The sequence below is a fragment of the Megachile rotundata genome, chromosome 2, assembly GCF_050947335.1.
Source record: "Megachile rotundata isolate GNS110a chromosome 2, iyMegRotu1, whole genome shotgun sequence".
NCBI classification, from domain to species: domain Eukaryota; kingdom Metazoa; phylum Arthropoda; class Insecta; order Hymenoptera; family Megachilidae; genus Megachile; species Megachile rotundata.
In genome coordinates, this window is record NC_134984.1 from 20,647,876 (window position 1) to 20,656,965 (window position 9,090).

Genomic DNA, 9,090 nt, shown 5'->3' on the forward strand with positions numbered 1-9,090 from the left:
GCCATGACCCTTTTACTTTCTTTTCATTTCTTCATGAATTTTAATAATATTTAAATTTGAGAATTAATCGACCAATATCTGCAATAAATTTTCATATTGTAACATCCTTGATCGTCTAGAAACAACTGTCTTATTTCCGTCGCTACTTGCAACCCTATCCGATTTCAAAAGTCCGAAGGTAATAATTTGGAGTATTATCAGGGTGTTTTGGGGACAAAATTTGGACAAAGGTTAGCGAACGAAACAAAGAGAACGATTTCTAAAGGCGCTTCGTTACCTCGACAACGACGTCAACCACCGACGACGTGCCGCGGAAAGCTGTAACAAAGGAGACCGACATCCACAAAGAGGAATATTATTCCTGCCGGGCGTAATCCCACGGGAGAGAGTGCGAATATTTATTACACGGTCCATGCTTAAAACGGCCGGCTAAAGTGAAAACAATGGTGGATTTTCTGCAAACTGACTGGACCGCCGCGAGTACGCGCGGACTAGCCTGATTTAGGGTGAACCTCTTCTTCCTCCTTCCTCTTGCTCGTTCCCTGTCGTTTTGTCTTCCGCGTGGAAAAAGTTTTCCGCGCGGCTGGAAACGTCGACGCTACGGTGTCGTCGTGAACTGTTGCGTCGTAAAAATGAGAGAATGAGGACAAGGACGGGATTAATAGCCGGCTGACTTTTTAATTCGCCTCCAACTTCGTCGATTAATAATACCTGTCGCCGCGCGGATATCACCCTCCCCTTATTATATTACGTTTCGCGAGAAATAATTGAACGATACGATTTTCAAACGTATTCGCTTTTCGCTCGTTTCATTTGAGAATTTGCCAACTCGAGATTTTCGACTTGCAAGCTCGAGGACTTTGGAAATATGAAAATTTAGGAAGACACCCCACTGCGACGATCTGAGCGTTAAAAACCAAAAGTCTTCCTCGCGAAATAATTAATTTTCCGCGTGCAGAGGCACGAAAGTGGGCAAAGAAGTCGACACGTCGACTCACGGCTAGAAAGTTTGTTTCCCGAAGGAAAAGGAGACGCGAAGAAGTCGTTGTTGGTCTTTTGTCGTCTGAAACGAGCTCTCGATTCCTCGGGATAATGTAGCCGGCACGCGGAACGGGTGTTCCGCGACGGTGGACGATGCTTTCTCTGCTCTTTTGCTCTTGTTTTAAAATATTTGGACTTTATGAACGCGGCCGCGGGGTGCATAAATTATACGACGTTGTTCCCAACGACGTAGACGCAAAGAAGAGGAGCCTGCAGGAATATAATGTCCCGCCGGCTTTTTTCCCCTTCGGGCGGAAAACACCGTCGATAAAGCACACAAATTGCGGCACGGCCAGAGAAGCCACGGGAAAGAGAACTTGTCCGATGAGTTCCCACGTCGCATCGAATATTCCTCGAATACGTTTTTGGCCGAGACCGACGTTGTAAAATGTCTCTCTTTGACCGTCTTTGTCTCCCGCGGTGAACAGCCCACGCATACATTAAACCGCGTTCTGCTTGCTAATTCTTATCGAATTTATGCTGTAATTAGGCATCGCCAAAGATATCGATCGTTGCATGGAACCGCTACTTTGTAGATTTCGCAACGTTATTAGAAAGTTGTTCCGTTTAAAATTTTGCTATTAAGTTTAACTATCAGATTCAAGAAGTAAAAATGAGTTTGCAAATTCGAGCGCGTACGATAGACTAATACGATTCCGCGTCGTTTTATTCGCAATCGCGTCGTCTGGAACGCTTTGCCAACTTTACAGTGCATTAAGCAGAAAGCGCGAGACGGTCGTCGCGAGGATGCTCGCAAAAGCATTCTCCGCGATTGCGAGCAATAAACAAGCACAACAATCGTCGATATTAAAGGTGGATATTGAAAACGCGAGACGGGGACGAGGCCAGGAAGTCGTTGGAAAACGTCAGCCCTGCAACACCTCCCTTCATACGTGAAAACGGCTGAAACACATTTATCTTCGTTTCAGGTGAATCGAGTGCGAATAACCGAGCGCCGATAACCTTGCTGCACCTGGGACGTCGATCGACTTATTTCCGACAAATCGGCTCCAATGGCGTCGGGTCCTAGATTGATCGAACCGAACCATCCACGAAAACCTCCCTCGGGGTTTCTGCTTTCCTTTCCATTCCTTCGACCGTGCAACTGTATCCCTTCCTTTTCAATTTCTTTTATTTAAGATATATTTTTAGATCATACACAAAATGTCTTCGAATTTCTGAAGTTCTGAAGGTTTATAAATTTCAGTATTGATTAACCTAGAAAGAATGGTTTTGCTAGAAGCGATCTGTGATACGGTACGCGGACACTGAGGACGTAACCTCCTTCGCTAACGAAAGGGTTAAACACGAATCGGCATATTCCGTTGGATTAAGAATCGTAAATGTGTTGTTTTTCCATGTTCGTTTTTTTCTGTCTCCTCCGGCAACAACGAGTCCAATTTACCGTCTTCATTTGTTCGGTGGCTTTTAATGAATACTACAACACGCTGTTCTTGTTCTCGTACCTCTCGCAAATGGCTGGGCGTGACTCGTTTATTTGCGGGTGGATTTCTGCGGACAAGAACGGAAGAACGAAGGAAAAGAAGGGGGAGAAAGGGGAACGCGTTCGCGACGAGAAACAACCGGTTCGTTCGGTGTGGTGGACGGCTTCGCGATTCCTAAAAGAAAATTTTTCCAAGGAAGAGGAACGTCGCTAGATCTGCAACGATTAATTTGCATTCATTTACATGGCATTTGTATGGCAAAGCGGCGTACAAGAACGGCGCAAAATGATAACGGCGACACGAGAAAGTTATTACCTCCCGGGCTTGTGCAACTTCTTTCTCGGGATCTTTCATTTAACGAGGGGTTGTTACCGATACCCTTTGCAACACGGATGCGTCTGATGCTCTCCGGCAGCGTTTCTTCAGAGAATCTTTCGGTATTTGTCGGCGAATCCAGTGTCTTTCAGTGCCTACTGTTACCTTTTCGTACCTCTCTATATTCAGCGTCCCCTTTGCACGCGTTTCTTCTCCCGATGCTTCCTTCTGTTACTCGTTACTTTCCGTTACCGTTGTCATTCCTTTTGATGCCTCTTGAAATCGTTCTAACTGGCATCTTACTGTTCTTTAAAATATGTACACTTTAATGTTCTTCGATGTTTTCGTTCAGTGCTTTCCCAACGCGTTTTCGTGAAGGAAAATATATAGAATATTTACGAACACGAAGATCTTGCAAGCTGTGCACTTACCCTGGAATGTTTCGCGTCTTTCAATGTTTTAAGCAAATTATACAAGTTTTACGATCAACGACCTTTTCATTGGATGATTACTATCCTCATAGACAAACTCTTTACGTTACTTCTTTCTAATTTATTTTATATTACCTACAGCCGACTTTTCTTTCAAAGAACCATACGAAACTCCAACTCAATTGTAACTGTCAGCTGCTACTCGGCAAATATTCACTGCATCCTTCACAAACATCTCGAGTTCATTCACTGCGCGTTGAAAGAAGTACGAAGATAATGAAACAGTCTGTAGAAGCGGAACGCGTTGGAGAGCATCACCTCGCGGTCGCGCGTTTAATATTAATGACGCAGTCGGTTTTAAAATTACAATCATCGAACACGGTCACGTCGCGGAGAAACAATTTCGTTCACGCTGCGAGGTTCATGGAGCGAATCTTTTCAGTTTTTTTTTTAACCCCGAAAGCTTGCAGCGTACGCACCGCTCAATGCAGCTAAAAACTCGTCATAATTCCGTGTCCGTTCGACCATCCATTGTAACAGCGGGCCGTCACGAATCCGTCGTTTCGGAAAGCCTTCATCCGTGTAAAAGCCTGGCTGATTCGCCGCTAATTATGAGTAACGACAGACTTTAACGCGGCGCGGCACGCCAACCCCTTTCCCGTAGACACCCCTGGCGCCCTATTATTTTTTTCGCTAGAATTTCTCCGTCTACCGGCCGCGTCCGTCCGCCGGCTTATTTTAGACGCAAGTTGTTAGCGAGATTTCGTTAGGGAGGGACTTCGTACGTTCACGACGAAATATCGTTAGGGTAGATTCTCTCTTTGCACGATTTTCCACTTACAACTTGGAGCGCGCTCGAATCTTCTGCTTTCCGTGAACGAGGAATTAAAGAAAATTGAGAAAAGTTCGGGGAATTGATTTTGTCTGAAATTTCATCAACAGAATGTGCACTACGTGTCTGTTCTTTCTACAAATCTGAAGAATCTTTTCCTTCTTGAATCGAATTTAAAATATTTAGCAATTTGATGTTTAGGAAATTTCAGACTTGCTGAACTCTGCAATGTTTAAACTTTAAACCGTACGAGAGTTTGCGGTTTAAAGATTTTCTCCACGGTGATTGATCAGCAAACTCTTTCCCGCACGATCTCGGTATTCAGTCAGCTATTTCAAAATTGTGCAATGTATCGTTTGAGAGCAGAAGGAATCACTTAGTTTTTACGCGATCGATAAGTCACCGAAGAGGTGAACTCGAAGCTGGAGGGTTTACGATCGACCGTAAAGCCTCGCAAGCTCGCATTAAGCCCGATCGCGATCAACGGCGAGATTAGACCCGGAGATCCTCGCATGGAGAGTCGGTCGATCGATAAGCTAGAACTATAGAGCATCGTCCTTGTTACAGAGCCAGCCGGTCCGCGTTTAGAGTATGCCGGCTATAGGCGTGGGCGACAAACAGTCCGGCTCTCGGAAACCACACGGAACACCCAATATGCGGTAAATTGTCTCTGACAACTGGTTCTCTAACACCTGCCAGCGTGGCGATAATTAAATTTGCCGGTCGAATTAATTCTAACGTTAGCCGTGTAGCTTCTGGAGAGTCGGCTTGCTGATCAGAGGGATTAAATATCGCGCCACGCGACGAAACGGCCATTTTCTTCGCGAGTCCTGACGCATCGAGGGAGACATTTATCGAGCGAGGACGATGGAAATGAAATTTCTTGGGAGATTGAATTATTGAATTGAACAATGATAAACTTAGAGCATTAAGCAGAGACCTTCTCGATATAACCTTTCCGACCGAGACCAATTACCGAACTCGAACCAATCAGAAAATCGCTTCTAATTTATCGGAAAAAATGTCGAGAGAAAAAAAGGACTTCATCATCCGTCGTTTCTTTGAAAGTGTCTTAAAGAACGCTGATCGCCTTTCATTCAAATCGCGTTACACCGAGCTTTCCATCGAATCGGCGAAAATCTCTGCCGCATTGAACGGCGCAAAACGTTAAGAGAGGGAAACTTTTCCGAAAGAAGGCTGTTCAAAGGTTTTCCCTTTCCGAGGGGTCGAAATAGGGTTCCGTGATCGAGGAAGAAAAATCTGCCGCGGTCAATCGGCCCTCTGATCCGTCGACGAGCTATACACGCGAAAACGAAGAGTGGCAATAACCAACGAGGGCTTTTTCGCGAGCCGATTTCCCCCTCGCTCCGCGGATCCATTCATACCGGTGGCCAGTCAGCAAGTTTGAAATTACATCGGCTAACGAACTCGGCCTCGCTACCCTTGTCTATCTGCCTCATCCCTATTTTTTTCCACTGTTGCCCACACCGATGAAAACCGAATAAAATTCCGAACTTTATTCGAATCGATGTCTCGTTCGATTTCCATCGCGCCTCGCGCTGTCGGAATCGTCAACAGTCTCTTCGACCAAATAGGAATAAACCACTCTTCTATGTAAAGGGTGCATCTCGCGCTGTCTATCGACGGAGGGTAAATGCGCAACGAGGACGTGGCTCGTAAGGGAACAGGAACGAGGAAACATTACAAGAAAATGGAATCGAAGAGAACGGAGGATCTTTGTAGATGATGCGATCCGGGACATTGTATACAGGACGATTCAAAATTACACCGATGCATTTGAACAAGAATTGTTAGTAGAGAGGAGAGAAGAGTATCCCCGCTTTTGAGAATAGATACTATTCTCTTCAAACATTCTTAACACCGCATCAATCTGTTATTTTCTCTTCAAACGAGTTTATTCTAACAATCGAAAACTCAGAACCACCTTCAAATGCAGCCGCCACGAGTCCACACAAAATGTACTCACGAAAGCACTTCGCGAAAGACAATGCAAGCACAGAAGATCAACAAACCCGCCTCGCGATTGCAGATTCGAGCCTCTCTGCTCTTCAGCTTCGAAAGTCCTATCCCCTCGCTGCTTTTCCCGTCATTCTGCGTGCGTAGACAGTCACGCGTGTATCGTTCACGTAACCAGTGGCGTGATAATACCACGCGTGGTAATTCGATACGTGGCGATTTCACACGTGGTATTGTAATGTGTGGTGATTCAACGCGTGGAAATTTGATACGTTATAATACCACGCGTGGTAATACAATGCGTGGCGATTTTGGACGTGGTATTGCAATGTGTGGTGATTCAACGCGTGGAAATTTGATACGTTACAATACCACGCGTGGTAATACAATACGTGGCGATTTTGGACGTGGTATTGCAATGTGTGGTGATTCAACGCGTGGAAATTTGATACCTGATAATACCACGCGTGGTAATACAATGCGTGGCTATTCCACATATGGTATTTCAATGCATGGCGATTCAATGCGTGTAAATTTCACGCATGATAATATCACGCGTGCTAGTTCAACGCATGACAATTCGACGCGTACCAATTTAACATGTGTGAATTTCACGCGTGTGAATCTAACGCGTAGAGATCTAACACGTGACGATACCACGCGTGGTAATACAATGCATGGCTATTCCACATATGGTATTTCAATGCATGGCGATTCAACGCGTGTAACTTTAACACATGATAATATCACGCGTGCTAGTTCAACGCATGACAATTCGACGCGTACCAATTTAACATGTGTGAATTTCACGCATGTGAATCTAACGCGTAGAGATCTAACACGTGACGATACCACGCGTGGTAATACAATGCGTGGCTATTCCACATATGGTATTTCAATGCATGGCGATTCAACGCGTTGTAAATTTAACACGTGAGAATACCACGCGTGGTGCCTCCACGCATGGTGAATGAACATGTTGAAATAACGCGTTTGAATTGAACGCGTCGCCGTACAATTCACGGCACTCTGGCACGCGGTGATCTAAGTTAGTCGTTAGATAAAAATCCTAGTTACGCCCATGCACGTAACGCGCGTAGAGAGCGCAGCCAGTGTCTTTCCGTTTTGCTCGCGAATCGCTCGCGAGATCGGTCGGAGTGCCCTCGAAAGAATTTATGCTGGTGGGCGCGCACCGCGTCCGACGTGCCTTATCTGCTTGCAAGCTTCTCCGCGATAACGGCGAGCGGTCTCGCGGCGGATGGCCGTGGTACAGAAGAGGGAAGGGCGAGGTTTGGAGAGGAGGGCGCGGGAATCGAAGGACGTGACGTAAGTGCGTGTAGGAGCGACTCTTTATCCTGTCGTCGGCAGACACGACGGGCTATGATTCTCTGCGACGCGGGTGGAAGCGTTTTCAGCGAGCTTTTCGAGGGCTGGAAGAGGAGGTGGCACCACGAGGGTGGCTGTAAGTTTCTTTTCGACGACTTTCGGGAAACGAAGTCGTCTCGGAGGAGGCACTAAGGTGACCCGCACGTTTCTGACGGCTGCCAGATTCGCAGCCGGTTACCAACGGCGACGTCTCGTTAGTCGGTGATCGAAGAACGAGGCTTTTACGGGATTTTAATGATCGCCACACAGCTCCAGCCGTTAATTGGATTCCCGTGTTCCGGAGAAATCGGTGAATTTGCCGATTATTCGTTGATCGTTCGTCTCGGCTACGTGCAAATCATTGCGGATGCAGAAGTTCCGCGCGATTGCGGTCAACATCTTTCTCGCACCGAGTCGCAGCAGGTAGCCGGAGTACGACGACGACAACGCTTCTCGGAGGAATGATAATTGAAACGTCCGCGATAATTCAGGCTGGATTCTCGCGTTTCGTTGCTTCGGGGCATCGTAAATTTACTGGCCGAACGAGCTCGCTTTTCTCTGTCCCGTCCGAGGTATTTTATAATCTGCATTAAGCGGAAAGCGACTGTCGCAATTTTATCCAGGGATGGCAGGGGAAGCTGATTGCGAATTAATCGTTGAATTTTTAACGGCGTCCTTAAACACACAGCTTCGTAACCGCACTGTGATTATAACGATCGAAAAATGCGCTCTGGCATAAAATTGTATAAACCGTATCTTGATCGTGTCTCGAATAGGGTGAGGCAAGTGGTCTAGCTCGTCCCAGGTAGAGTTACGCCAATGCGTATCAGCTCGTAAAACGCACACCTCGTTCGAATGCACCCTCAACCCTTCCCAACGCAGTCTCCCAAAAGTTACCATCCTTCAAAACCGCGTTATCGGTCGGGATCGCGTTATCAATCACCCCTAAGCATCGAGCAGTCTCGTAGGCGTGTCTCCGCGAGGGTTCCTGCAGATTACGGTGGTGACCGGATCGAAAGGGCCGAAGGAAAGGAGGAACTCCGTTGGAAAAAAGCGAGATCGAGGGGTGCTGCAGGGCGGACGCGGTTTATTTACGACGTTATTTCCGAGGAATTCAACGCGAGCCGGCGCGCGGTCCGCGCGGTGGCAATTTGGTCGCTCGGTCGTGTTGGTCGGCCGCCGGTCCGATGTAAATGCAAATACAAACGCATTTAAACTGGCTGCCTCTCCGTCTCTGTCTCTCTCTCTCTCTTTCTGTTTTGCGCGCGAACGTAGGGCACACGAGGCCGTAACCGTTAATCCGTGCCGCAACTAACCGCGCTCGAGTGCGTACACGACCAGGACACGTACACGAGGACAGACTTCAACGAGAGAGTGCTGCCTCTTCCGGGGCTGACGCGTCGTTGTTGCCTCTTCTTCTTCATTATAACAGGCGGCTGCGGGTATATACGCGAGCGGTTATCCTCCTATTCGGCTTCCTACCGGCCCGCGCCACCGGGACCGGCTAATTTCTCCCGGTGTAGTTTGTCATTTTAATTAGCCGCTTTAATGCCTTGTCCGCGACGGTATTTGCGGACTGCACGTGAACAACTTGTCCGTGGAATTCCTTGCCTCGTGCTACGATACAGTGGCTTGTTGCTTTCCTTCCAGATAATGTATCGCGAGAGGATCTTCCATTTGACGA